Source organism: Protopterus annectens, chromosome 11.part0 (assembly GCF_019279795.1).
Source record: "Protopterus annectens isolate FY-2018-M chromosome 11.part0, PAN1.0, whole genome shotgun sequence".
Lineage (NCBI taxonomy): Eukaryota > Metazoa > Chordata > Ceratodontiformes > Protopteridae > Protopterus > Protopterus annectens.
The window spans coordinates 1,532,353,532-1,532,367,785 of NC_056745.1; positions in this window are offsets into that span (position 1 = coordinate 1,532,353,532).

Sequence of the window (14,254 nt, forward strand, 5' to 3'; positions counted from 1 at the left end):
AAGGTTTATACAGCAAGTAACCTGTGTACCATGTGACCTATGGATATGCATTTCCAATACAGCAGGGTCAGAGATTGCCTCGTATGCAAGGCAGAGATCACCTCTGTATAGTCTGTATGACACACACTAAAGTGACATTGATATCAGATGATCCCAATGGACAGATGTTGAAGACCTGAATTCCCCTTGTGAGAAACCTATGTGATCTCTTCAATTGCCACAGGTGCTTGGAAAGGTACATACCAAAAGGGCTGTTGCACTCAACTATTGGTTTGTTGAGGGAAGAGTACATTGAGGTTATAATGTCTACTTTGTCTGGAGACAATGCCCTCACTTATTACATGAGCATGATAGAATTCCCTTCTTACCATTGTGGAGACAGAGTAATCTAAGGTAAGTTAGCTGTTAACTTGTGTGCCCAGGTCTCCCATCCCTGAGTATGTATGTCAAGTGCTGCTATTGATGTGGTACTTAGCAGGAACATTGCTGTTACTGAAAGCAATTTTAATACACACACACACACACACACACATATATATATATATATATATATATATATATATATATATATATGTATATGCATTGCCTTTAAGGCCATGACTTTGTCAGCAATCATTAGTTTAAGTAAGGCCCTTGTGTAGGATGCTGACATACTTTGGAGAGTCAATGACAGTTCCCAGTTTGCAGGCATCAGCAAACCTTGTCAGCCACAGACATATACTTTTTGCTTGCACTTTGGTGAAATGAATTCCAAACAATACAGAACCAATGGTAAACTCTGTGGAACACTACTGGTTATATCTCTGCTATTTGAGGTAGATTCCCCTATTTTGACTATATGACGTCTATCACTGAGGCAGTGAATGACCCCCTCTAATAATATAAGGGTTGATGCCTAGTTGGGTGTGTTTGTCAATGATGGCTCAGTGGGAGATATTGTCAAATGCTTTGGCTAAGTCCAGGTAGGCTGTGTGCACAGATTTCCCCTCATACAGGTCCTTAGTGACTGTCTCAGAGATGTCCACCATAACAGGCATGATCTCCATTTGACAAATCCAAACTGTGTAGGGTCAACTTTGTTGAGATTACCTATGTCTTTGCTGATAGTCCGTGATGATTTGCCCCATGATTTGCCCAATGGCCTTTCAGATATGGCTAGTCAGGATAAAAGGTATATAGTTTCTGGGGTCAGTGGCTGCACCTCCTCTGTGCAAGGGGATATTGTTCATTTTCCATTCAGAAAGGACTAAGCTGGTGGTTATACTATGACTGCAAAGAATTCCCAGTGATATTAGTACTCCATGTTGGAGCCCATGTAGGACTCAGCCTGAAATGTTATCAGGTCTCATAGATGCTGCGTCTTTGTCCTTACAGAGGCCATGTTTGACCTGGTCTTTAGAGATACAAGGTAGGGGATAGGTGGTAGAGATGTCATGGGTACGTGTGGTGGGGACAGTAGAGTGATAGTTTCACAGAACCTGTCAGCCAACATGTTAGCTATGCTAACAGGCTCTGTATATGTCATACAATTAACTATGGGTTCAGCACAAATGTGAACCTTTCCTTTTGGGTTAAAAATGTAACTATAGAATGCCTCGTGGTGGGCCTTTGAGGAGGAGGCTAATTTGGACCCACACCTTGTTTTGAATGACTTCACAACAACACTTATTTGCTTGTTTATGCTGAGGAGGGAGTGTTTTCAGTTTAGGGTGGCTCCCTCCCTCCTACCCTCAGACAGCAATGCCTCCCTATTATTGTAAAGCCTGTTACTGGTAGTTGTCACCAGGCAGGTGTGTTTCACCATGAGGAGTTTCTTCTGGTCATGTCAAGTACAGCCAAGTCAATGCAGTCATACAGATGTTTGAATAACGCATCAGTGTAGAACTCGGCATAGTTGCCAGTTACAGCTGAGGGAGGAGGTGCAGTGAAGCTATTTATACCATCCCATACAAGGTTAGAATTTGGATTGGTGAATGTCTTTGGAGTATGTGCTGCAGGGGGAGGTGTCAGGTGTGATATATACTTTGAATGAGATTGATTTGTGGTCAGATCTCACCAGGGAGGAACTCACAGTGGGGGTGCTACAGTTTTTGCCCACATTGGTAAGCACCACATCAAGTATGTTAGCTCCCCTTGTGGGGGTGTCAACCAGCTGGTCCAGGGCATTGGTTATAATGAACTTGAGTAACCTTTGGGCAAGTGAATTTGAGCATGAGTAATCTACCCAGTCGGTAGGTAGTAAAGGTCACCCCAAACCATGATGTCTGGATGTATCTTGATAGACTCATGTAGATCCATACAAGCAGAGTGGGTGTCCTGATTCATGGCTGAGCTCCTGTAACTGGCAATGACTTGAATAGATGCCCAACAAGCAGTCAATACCACCTGAAGTGTATCCATGGAATCATACTGTGTAACCAATGTGGGTGCGTATGTATCCTTAATGAATATTTATACACCACCACCATTACTTTGCATGCTTTCAGTCTGAAGTCTGCATGTGTGGAAGGATGTGTAGTCTGTTATGGCTGTGGTGCTCTCCACAGTCCTGAACCAGGTGTCTATGACTGCAGAAAGATCTGCGTGATCCAAGATGAGGACAGCTTCCAGTGAGTGCAGTTTCCTGTTGATATTCCTAGCATCTAGCAGCATAACCTTGAGGTTGTTTGTACATGGGGTGTTTACATTGGAAATTTTGTCCTTGAGACACCAGCTAAAAAGTGCACTATGGGGGTGGCAATATCCTTAACCAGTAGCCAACATCCCAGGGGTGACAGATGAAGACCATCTATGGCAAAGCATCGAGATCTGTTGAGCATGTCATCCCAGGCTGATAGATAGTGGATCATCTTAGAGTGACACCAGACGCTATGCCAATTACTGAAGTCAATCATTTTCTTTTTGTATTGATGCATCATCATATGAGAAGGTAAAATGTAGCTGACGGCCAAGGCCATACCACTCTGAGACACATAGTGTGAGAGCTCAATCATGTCTGTCATCACACATTCCAGAGAGGTACGTCACAAATCTTACACACCAACAGGAACTATGATGTAGTCATAACAGTACCTGTTGTTGAAAGACTTGATTGCATGTGTGATATGCCGTATCCTAGCACCTCACAGACAGCTGACCGTGACCTTTCCCTTATCTAATCTGGTGAAAGGGGCATCAACATGACTCATGATGTAATCACCTATGCCTAATATGTTTGAATTTGTGTTTTGCCTTAAGGGTTTGACTAGTGAGGTAGTAGTGCATTAGCTATTATGTGTACTGTGTTCTGCAGAGGTAGTATTATGTGTAGCATGCTTGCATTTCTGTTTATGAGGTGTCTGGTGTTAGGTATGTTTCTGGTATGGACTTCTGCATATGTAGGTATGTGTAATGTGAGTTTGGGTGGAGTAGGAGGTGAGGTGGGCATGTTGGCAACCTGCTCCTTGTCATATGTACTGACAGGTATGTGATAGATTATGGATACAAGGTTTTTAATATAGATGCATCTCAAACAGATTGTGTTTGTGTGGAGTAGGAGTAGAGGCTTGGGGAATCTGTCCACATCTCTGGAACAGTCAGAGATAAGGCCATTAGCAATAGATTATTGTTTGTGTATACATAACAACAGGCTATGGTTAGGTAGTGGCCTGACAGATACTTACATGTAACATGTTATTACCTTTATGGTATCATTTTAAGGTGAAACAGTACCTGATAGTGTGGGATAACATAGTAGATTGAATACATTGCTTTGCTAGGCGTGCGGCACTTGCATGCACCATAATTCTGTTATTAGGCATGTTACAATAGCATAGTTACAAATGTGACAGTGTACAACTCCAGCAAAGTAAGGGTCATGCTGCTACACCCTTGGGGTTCACAGCCTGCAAAGCACTTTCTGTAGGCACTATGAGGCTGCCAGCCCAGCTAGCTAGAATTCTGTAAATAATTCTGTCATTTGTGATCCATAGATTTGTCTTACAAATGTAGGAGAACTATATGTTTTGTTTCTATTAAACTGATGGTGCAGAAGTGCGTGTTAAACTGTGTTATGTGCTGAGCTTCAAGAATGTAACCACAGTGTACCCTACTGGAAAAGAGCAAACATGTGCATAAATTATATGCCTACGGAAATGCATGTTTTTATGTTAGAAGTCAGAACATACAGAGTTAACTTGCAAAACTCGATGAAAATAAGTTTAAATTGTTTACGACTGTGCTATAAAGTTAGTTAATGCAAAGAGGCAGGATGTCTAGAGCTAGGAGGTTTTTCTATAGCCTGGATAAAGAAAGTACAGGTTTCAAAAGTAAAAGTGTTTAACTGTTTTACAACTTGCAGTTCCAGGCAAACTTCTGAGAGATAAGTATTTTCGACACAGAGGTGCTATTTTTTAAGTTTCTGTTAGCCTGGGAACCAAAAGCAGAGGTGACAAAGAATGATGTAATCTGAAATAACCCAGCAGAAATGTTTGATAGTGATTTAAGAACTATCTCAGAGAGTGAGTCTGTGCATTTGGTAGTTGTCTTTGGATCTGACAACATCCTCTCATCAGCACTTGTCTTGCTCTGTAAGTAAGTCATTTAGGGCATAGTACTCTTAGATAGAAATATGAATACAGTAAAGATTAGTTTAGATGTTTTCTGTATTCATTTGAGACTGTCCTGCAATGTTGTTTTAAAGTATTTCCTGTGATTCTGAACTTGTCACTGTATTGAGTTATTGAGTATTGTCTTTTTCTTTTATAATTTTTTTATTAAATATAGTTAAACCTTGTAATTGTGACTGGTTTGTTTAGAGATATTTAAGCTCTTACAGTACTTGTATATGTATTTGTTGACAGTGTACAGGCCACTCTTAAATAGCCTTAAATGTCTTGGACACGCTTAGCATTTGGATAATAGTAATATTACACAGTAGAATTGGTCACCCATTTTAAGGGCCTTATTAGTAGCTGATAAGAGTGGCTGGTGTCAGCTGGTACTAACTTACAGTCTGGGCAGAACGGACATAGCCAGTGAACCTGTGCCAGCCTTGCCCAGGAGTGTCTGTGTGTTTGTATATAAGTCAAATCTCAAAAGTATGTGTGTGTTTGTATGTGTGTGTTCCTGTATGTATGTGTGTGTGCATGTGTGTTTGTGTGTGTGTGTGTGTGTGTGTGTGTGTGTGTGTGTGTGTGTGTGTGTGTGTGTGTGTGTGTGTGTTTGTGTGTGCACGTGTGTGTGTGTGCCTGTGTGTTGTGTGTGTGTGAGCTACTTGGGCAAAGACACGAAGCACTGGTTGGACAGAGAGGATGCAGGAAGTTTTGACTTGACCACTGGGCTAAGATCTGTACCCATTAACTGTGCCAGTGGGGGGTCTTATTAAGGTTCTGAAGAGAGAGGGAGAAACCAGCCCCAAATTGACTGTGATTTTTGTGTGCTGTTAAGGGAAATTGTACTTTACTGTGTATGTACTTGTCATCCTCCCAATACACATGTCCCTCGCTGATGCTAGTGGTGAGAATTCGGTTTCCTTGTTTACTGGGGCAGTGCAGGGGTGTCACATGCACTCTTTGCAGTGAAAATGGGGATGTCTGTGCATGCACAGAAAACTTGTCCTACTTCACTGTCTTTACTTTAGCCTTGTAAGTCTACAATGTCTGTCAAACAACCAGACAACAAGTGCATGTTGTGTGAAATTATGTGGGAACAAAGTTTAGTGTTATGGGAACATAACTGTACAGTATGACATACCTAGAACATGTGGGAGGGACAGAGACATTGCCCAAAGGTGGCCATCCATCTGCAGTAGGCCTCACATCCATGTCACACAGATCACTACCATTACGCTGTTGAAGGTCAGCCTGCATGATTTCCTGTGACACTGTTACCTAACATTGTTCACTACTGCTGTGGAGCTTGATAGAGCAATCTTGGACATCTATATCACCTGAGACTTAACCTTATGTTGTAATCACCATCAGGTCAGCACCCTAGTCAAATGCTATGAACCTTGGAGCCCAAGGCAAAATACATGTAAACATCAAAGTATTGGTCTGGTTGCTAATTAAGGAATATACCTGGAAAAGGCTATAACAAGCCTACAGAGCCTTGCATCATGTGTGACAAGTCTGTGGATCAACAAACAGGCTGTGGCCTGCTTCTTATCTTGAACCTGGTGCTAACATTTTGCTTTGGTGACAGACAAAGAATAGGAGCTTTGTATCCCACCACAATGAGGCCGTGTTGAGACCAGCAGTAGTAGTAGCCAGGCAGCAGCAATTCAGGTGACTCCCCTCTTTTCAGTATTCTTCATAAGGCAATTGTCCTTTTTCAGTATGCACTACTCCTAATGTGAATAAGGTAGTCAGTGGTACACACACTGCACCCATCACACAAAATCAAAAGCAGACATGATCTGAGGCACTGACATGTAACCTACATAAATCATAGACACCTCGTAGAGAAAGTCCAGATAACAAATACCCTCAGAAGCTCCATATGTACTCTGTGAAAACAATACACATATCAACACATAGAGCAACATGCCATGGATGACCAATCTCTAAGCCCATAAGTCAAGCTGACACACGATCCAACATTCTAGTTATCACAGACTTCATGTAAATGAGGAGCTGTTATGGAATACCACACTGACACAAATGTTCTCCAGGAAGGGCTGACACAAATATACAGTTGTAGTCAGAGCCATGGAGTAACACTAAATACCAAGAAATGCACAATACTATCACTGGGAAGTCATCCACCCCTGGTAACTAACATATTGTCAGCACACTTCAAACAGTTGACCGAGTAGTCAGTGACTTATGGACATAGAGAGTGATCTACCCTTTTCTGTCACGTGTTTGTAATATTGTGAACATCATTCTATGTTGCACAACCTATAAACAAAGGTATGGCATGTAAATCCAAGGATGCCATTATTCCTCTGTAATTGGCATTCATCAGACCTATCATTGGTGTAATTCCACCTTTGGTATTTAACTAACCAGGCATATTCGACATCTGTAACATTCACAGGGGTTCCTCAGCAAAGCACTAAATTGTGTACATAACATGTCCTATGTAGACCTCATAAAGGTACTACTTGTGTAGTCTGTCTCCTACATGCTTTAGAGGGGTGGTGTATGCCTGCCATACAGGGCAGTGTCAGACCCCACTGTGGACCTCTTGCATATCCACGAAACAAGTACCACCAGAATTATCTGTTCTACAGATCTACACATTGACTGTGGTATATATATATATATATATATATATATATATATAACATGCTGGAGAGATCCATGTGAAGCACAGTTCCACCCTAATGCAAATCAAGTGCAAGCTACACAATTGGATTGGGAACAGAACAATCATACCCAGTTGTGGGCCAGTGTTTACAATGGACACAGGGGAAACTGTGGATGGTTAAACCCCCATGCCCCTGGCTTGTAGACATTTCAGCTCCTAAACCCAGCTTACACTTATCAGTGGTATCAGACCTTGACAGTGTTTAGGGATGCATGCCTAGGCTTAAAGAAGCACTTGTTTTCATTTGCCTATTAAACACATGTGAACGTATGAACCACAGAACCTATACTGTGTTATCTTTCTGACTACATCTGGCTTCTGTGCTGACATTCAATTCTATGCTCTGATGTTGATGGCTGATTATAGATGTGTACCCATAGGTCTGTCCAACACAATCCTGCAAGTGAAATATAAACATTTCCATGTGACACCTGTCACAGCCATTACAACAGCATCCATCATAATATACACACACTATTATGGTATAGTCATTATAAATGGCAACGAACAAATTCTGAAAATGAACAGTACTAGTATCATGTCAAAGGCAATATTGGATGAAACAAATTCATATTAATGTAGATAGTCACCCTGTGCATCATACACATAGATTTATTTCCCTGCATCCATGAGCGAAATGAGATGGATGTGGCACAGATATCATCACTTTCACAGGGTGTGGTGTGGGGGTACAGGAGGCTTATGCTGACCCAATAGGTTGGTAAGCTTGTGTGTGAGTCAGGAAGCAGACAAAATGGACCATGAAAATGTGATGTGTGTGTCTGTAGGTGACCTGAATGTGACATCTGTGTGTTAGTGTCTGCATGAACACAGCCAAGCACAGTGTTAGCCCTAAGTGTCTGTATGTTGGACAGCTCTGAGCCATGCATGTTACAGCTAACAGTTCATTGTCTCCACCCCTGAACATGAGAATTGCCTCTGCCAGGAGTTGCACTAGCACCCCCATGCCCAAGGTCAGATGTTGTGCTACTATTTGAGGGTGACTACTGTCTGCTGGGAATGTGTCCTCCACAGGACAACCCAGGACCACTAGCCCATGGCCTGCCACGTCTTGATGTGAACAGCACATTCCCCTCTGGAGCTCTGGATGCACTGCCACTATGGGAGCTTGATTGTGCATGGTCATGTTGTCTCTCCGCATATGTAGTTGCTGATCTGCAGCCATGAAGCGGACATTCAACTCCAACCAGACGTTCCATCACAGACAGCATTCCAGGACAGATAGTGTGCGATCTGCCTCAAACCAATGTCTTTCCATTATGTCAGTGAACCAATCCATGGTTTCAGCAATACAATAGAGGCAGTCCCATATGACAGATTGTGCTGCATCCATATCCCTGAACATTCATCGGGAGTTCCTTTCTGAACATGTCTGTGCCTCAATGATGGCCTAAACATATGCTGAGTGATCTGTGATGAGACACCTGCAACAGGTGGTAGAGGGACAGTAGGCCTCCTATGAGCACCCCTATCAATCTGCCTGTGTGGAACCTCACCAGCTGCTTGGCTATGGCCAGTGTTGACAGTCACTGCAGCCACAGTAGCCACACTTCCCTGTTCAATGTCCCCACCCTCCGACTGCCAATATCTGTGGCCACAGGGACTGGGTATGCATAGGCATACTGGCTGTGTACGGTGATAATGAAGGTGGATGAGGGATGTCATCCTCTGTGTCAGCTTTAGCCACTGCAAACCCCAGCTGTGCCTCACTTTGGCCACCACCATCATAAGAGTCTAAAGAGACACTGACATCTAGTTGGGAAAGGAACATAGTCCAACCTCCCTGGTCACCTGTGATAAGGAAAAGCATTACATTAATGCCTGAACTACTATGGTCTGCAGTACTACATTGCAATATATGGCAAACTGTATACACTGCTGTCACTATTACAGACATGTATAACCCCCATCCTCATATAGTAGGACATGAGGGCATTATTTTCTAACCCACATCTGTAAGTATTTGGAAATAAAAGTTAATTACACCAGAATCTCATGAGCAAAACATGAATGATGTACACTGGTGACATTCTGCAAAACTCAAAAATGGACAGTTCTGTCAGTCTGTAATGTCCTGACAATACTGTCAAATCAATCACTGTGGTCACACCTACAAGGCATATGTATGAGACTAAACTGTGCGCAGTGAGAAAATATCTGTACAGCTGGCAATCATGCAGAAGGTACAACAATCCAGCTAGCAGGCCTGCGATGACACTTGACTGAATACATTGAACTAAATCTACATCTCTGACAAAACAGTTTTATACTTACCAGCAGCAGGAGCATGGTCTCTTCCTATTCCTGATGGTCCTGGAAATATTTGAGAGAGAGGTAATATAAACAGCGCCGCATTACAGTATAACAGGGGTAATATGTCCAAATATCTCGCATTCACATTAGTTGCTATGTTAACAGGTATGTGAGTCACAAACTGCACATGAGCTTTAAACTACAGTTAACCACCCCCCTAAACACCTGACACTCAAGTAAAACTATATGCATCCTAACACACTGAATGCTACAGTATTCCAATGCTAATCCAACTAAGCATACAGGGATGCTCCCCTTGAGTGGAAATGGTTGCACCTACATCCAAGACACATTGGGTGATAGATGCCTGGGAACTGTCCTGTGTTGCAAGGTTCACCAGGCATTCTTCATTGGCTGACAAAGGTTGTCCTGCTGCAGGCCCACCATCAGTGACCTGATGATCCCTGGTCATGTTCGCTGCATGTCTGCATGCCAAGTTTATCATGTCAGCAGCACGGTATTGCACCTGCTCATATGCATGATTCTGGTAACCCACAGCATTAATGTTGTGTATCAGTGTGTCCCATAAGGGTGCACACTCTTGCCTATTTGTCCTTCCTCTGGACAGCAGGAATTGATGGTGTTGCCTCAAGGCCTCAGTAATGAGGTCATTTTCTGCCTCAGTGAAAGGTGCATGGTGTCTGGCATGCATGATATCTCCTGAAATACAAATAAATGAGAACACATGTCAGGATCACATATGTGGGAGTACAGTATATAGAGATATAGCAATAAAGGAAGCCTATTAGTATACCTTGCTTGATTACACATTTCATAATCAACAGTTTGCCAAACATACAAAACTTGTGGAAGCAACTAGGATAGTAGCAATAGTGACCCACTGCTGTTTTGACTTGACAGATACACACATATGGTCACACAACAAACACAGGAGTCCATTGTAGTGTGCCCCATAGCAGGGAAACTCCCACCTATAACACATGTATAAACAACAGTGCCAACCAAATGGCAGGGTACTACTACAACTGTTAACAAAGGAAGTATTCAGCAGACCTGTGTACCTAGTTAATACAGAGCATTATACCCTTGCTGTACTCTACATTGTCTGTAGGTGTAACACACCTAGAGATCACTGGCATGTCATCACTACATTTCTCAGAAAGGCATGCTGATGTAATCCCCATTCCCTCTAAGTATATTGAAATACATGCCTCATGTTGAAAACAAAATGGTTACATACCTGATGGAATACAAGACTCCTCTGTTGAAAGATATGAGGACTGTGTGAATGAGTTAACTACACAAACTAACTCTCATACACAATGGTTTCCCTAGCTAGGTGTTTGGTTTATAAGATGGTTCTCATTAGCAGGTGATTGCTTCTGAACCAATCTGTGGTTCAGGAATGCTACATGCAGCATACACAGCTAATTTGCAGTATAATCAGCCAATCCCATGTAATTACTCAACAATATACAAGGGCTCAATGTAGATTCCATCCCCTTTCCCACATTTTGGTTTGGAAATTACTGGAGTAGGGATTATGTCAGCACAGAGAGAATGTTTATAGCAGCTACTTGTAGGATACAGATGTGTGTTCTATAGGCTGAAGCAGATGCTGCTGCTGCAGGCAATAAGCATAGTTAGAGAGGCTGCAGAATGTGCAGGGCAACAACACTTAAAAGTAACTGTGTGACCTGTGGCAGCCTTGGTGTACAGCCAGAACCAGACTGAGAGCACCCATCCCAGTGGAAAGTAAGGTATGTGTTTATGGTAAGTATGTTAGCCAAAGGTATCATTAACATAGTAAAGGGAAACATGCTTGTTATATCCTAGAACGAGGTTGGGGTACATTAACCATTATGTCAACCAGTCAGATAAATGCTAAGTCATGTGCTATGTCATGGTAGTCATCTGGAATGTGTGTGCTGGCAAGTGATGCTTCTAGCACAACCTCCATATATGTATGTTACTCGTGCTGTGGTTGTCTGTAATATCCCTAACAAATCATTGTGGGCCTCATTTGAATTACATACTTTAAAATTCTCTGGGAATTCATACTGATGCATAACCTGACATTCTATGCACTTTCTAGTGTTGTAATAGGAATAGTTTAAATGTGGTCCTTCCTATCTGTAGGCCTTTGACTGTCATTATTTAGAAACAAGCATTCAAACTGGGTGGATAAATAAGTGATGAGACAGTCATACATATCAGAATTTATACTAGTAATATACACATTCATATGTTTTAAATGATAGATGCAGCTGTATTTGAATCAGGACCATGTGGATCAAAAATAATGTTTTTACAATATTTAACAGATTGAGCTACTGGGTCACTATCACAGCAGGTATATTTTTACATGTTGTAGATATAATGGTACACCTGCCAGATGTTACATACCTCACTAACATCTATTATTATGTGTATGGCTTTATAGTGATGTATTTCTCTATAAGAAACCCAGTTAAACTCCTATTTTTCCATTACTCATGTAGCAGGTGTATTTGTACATGCAGCAGATATAATTGCACAGCTACCTGCTGTTAGATACCTCACTTACATCATCTTATATGTATGGCTTTATAGTGATGTATTTCTCTATCGGATTCCCAGTTACACTCGTATTTTTCCATTTATGTTATAGCTGATTTACGCGATGAGGCCCAAAGTGCAGCATGGCATACACATGCTTAATGATAGGAAAATGACAATTACTATGTTTAGCTTAAAACACATGTGTTAATTAACAAGCTGTAAGGCTTGGCAGGCTGATGCACTGTTCTGCACGTGCAATTGTTCTGGGTTTGAAATAAGGCACAGGTGTAATTTTTAAATGTGATTGTTATTTTTTCCAATACATATTATCAATATATCTCCATTTAGCATATCCTAGTGATGCTGCACAAAAATTCTTTAAAGAAATTAAAAATGGGAAGGTAGGACAGTGGTGAAATGGGGTGCAAGCAGGGGGGAAACATAGTGAGAAGAAGGTAAGTATATGCTGTAAGGGTGTAGGAAAGAACCATAGCTATCAATTTCTTCTATGGCAACAACTGTGCACTTTAACAGTTTTTTTTTACCTGAATTTGGACTGTCACTCCCCCAGAGAGAGGGGCAACTACAACATAAGTGCATTTTCAAGCCAATTGGACCAAATTAAATGTGTCCAGTGGACATGTGTCAAAACTGAGAGTTATGTATGGGATGATATTTTTTTGTGGGACAGGTGCCCATTTTTTTAAGGTGGAAGTGGAATGTTGGGGAAGGGGCATGCATATGTGTAGAGAGGAGGTAAGTTGGGAAGGTGAGGAAGCTTTTGCACACAAGACTGACAAGACAGCAAACAGGTTGGTGTGTGACACAAGAGGGGTGTGAGCACCTTAGTTGGGGAGGGTGTTGTGGAATCCCAGTCTCATGGATGTCCGACATGGCAACAGTGTGACTCAAGTCCTCACCAATGGGATTATCAGCACTGAACCCTCACTGTTTCTGTAGAGGCAGTGGTTGACACACCACCTGGGGCAAGAATGCCCCACCAGGGTGGACAGCATGGTCTCCATCTGGCATAGATGTGCATTAACAGTTCAGCACAGCAGCCCACACATCATGCCTAGCAGTTCATCACAGGTGAATAAACAACCCCTCAACTCCCAGAGGGGGGGCCACCCCCAACCTTTTGTGCAAAACTACCCAATGGATCAAGTAGCGCAGGGGCAGCAGAGGTGGTACCACTAGGCTGTGGCCGAGACATACTGGGCCATGGTGCCTCGGCCAGGGGAGCCAACATAGGTGGATGACTGGAAACCAGCATACCTTGTCACTCTGTGGTAAATTAAATATAACCATAAGGAAAAATAAATATAACTAAAAAAATTAATTAATAACATAAGAGAAAACAATAATGAGTAATGGAAAGAAATTGAAAATAATATAATGAACACAATAATAAATAATGTAAATGAAAGATTTTAACAGCAAAGCAATATTAAATTATACATAAGGCCAACATAAGAGGCAAGTACAAATAATATGATAATATCAAATTATAATAATAAATATTACTAATAAATAAAAAAGAGAAGAGGTGGGGTGAGAGAGTAAAGAAGAACATTAGTAACTTCACAGGTAATAGAACTTCACAGACTACTACTACATACTTCTAGATATGTTAGATTTCACTTGTGAAAACACTGACTACTTATATTGTATAGATGATGTTGCATGTACATAGCTCTCATCCTGTTAGCATGGGACATTATGGCCCAAGCCATACAAAATGGTGGTACAAAGGTACAACGACAGGTAGCATTTTTACATAGTGTGCTCATACATTAGTATCAATGTATTCTGATAACAGATTTGCCATTAAATCACATTCCAGGTAATGTCATATATTTGTAAATCAAAGGACCAGACATATGGGGCAGTAGTTTTAACATTCTGCAAAAATGTTGACAGTTAAGAGTTATTCTCATGCACACTAATTGCACTAGATAGCTGGACATTTCTCAGTTGGCTGGTGTGGGATTAGAACCTACAAGCAGTGACTACAGGAAGACTTACTGTTTCATTTATAAAACAAATCTTCAGACAACCATCTCCTTTAAAACTTTTATTGATTCCTGTTTTGTCAAAGTGTGCATTTACACACATGCATAAC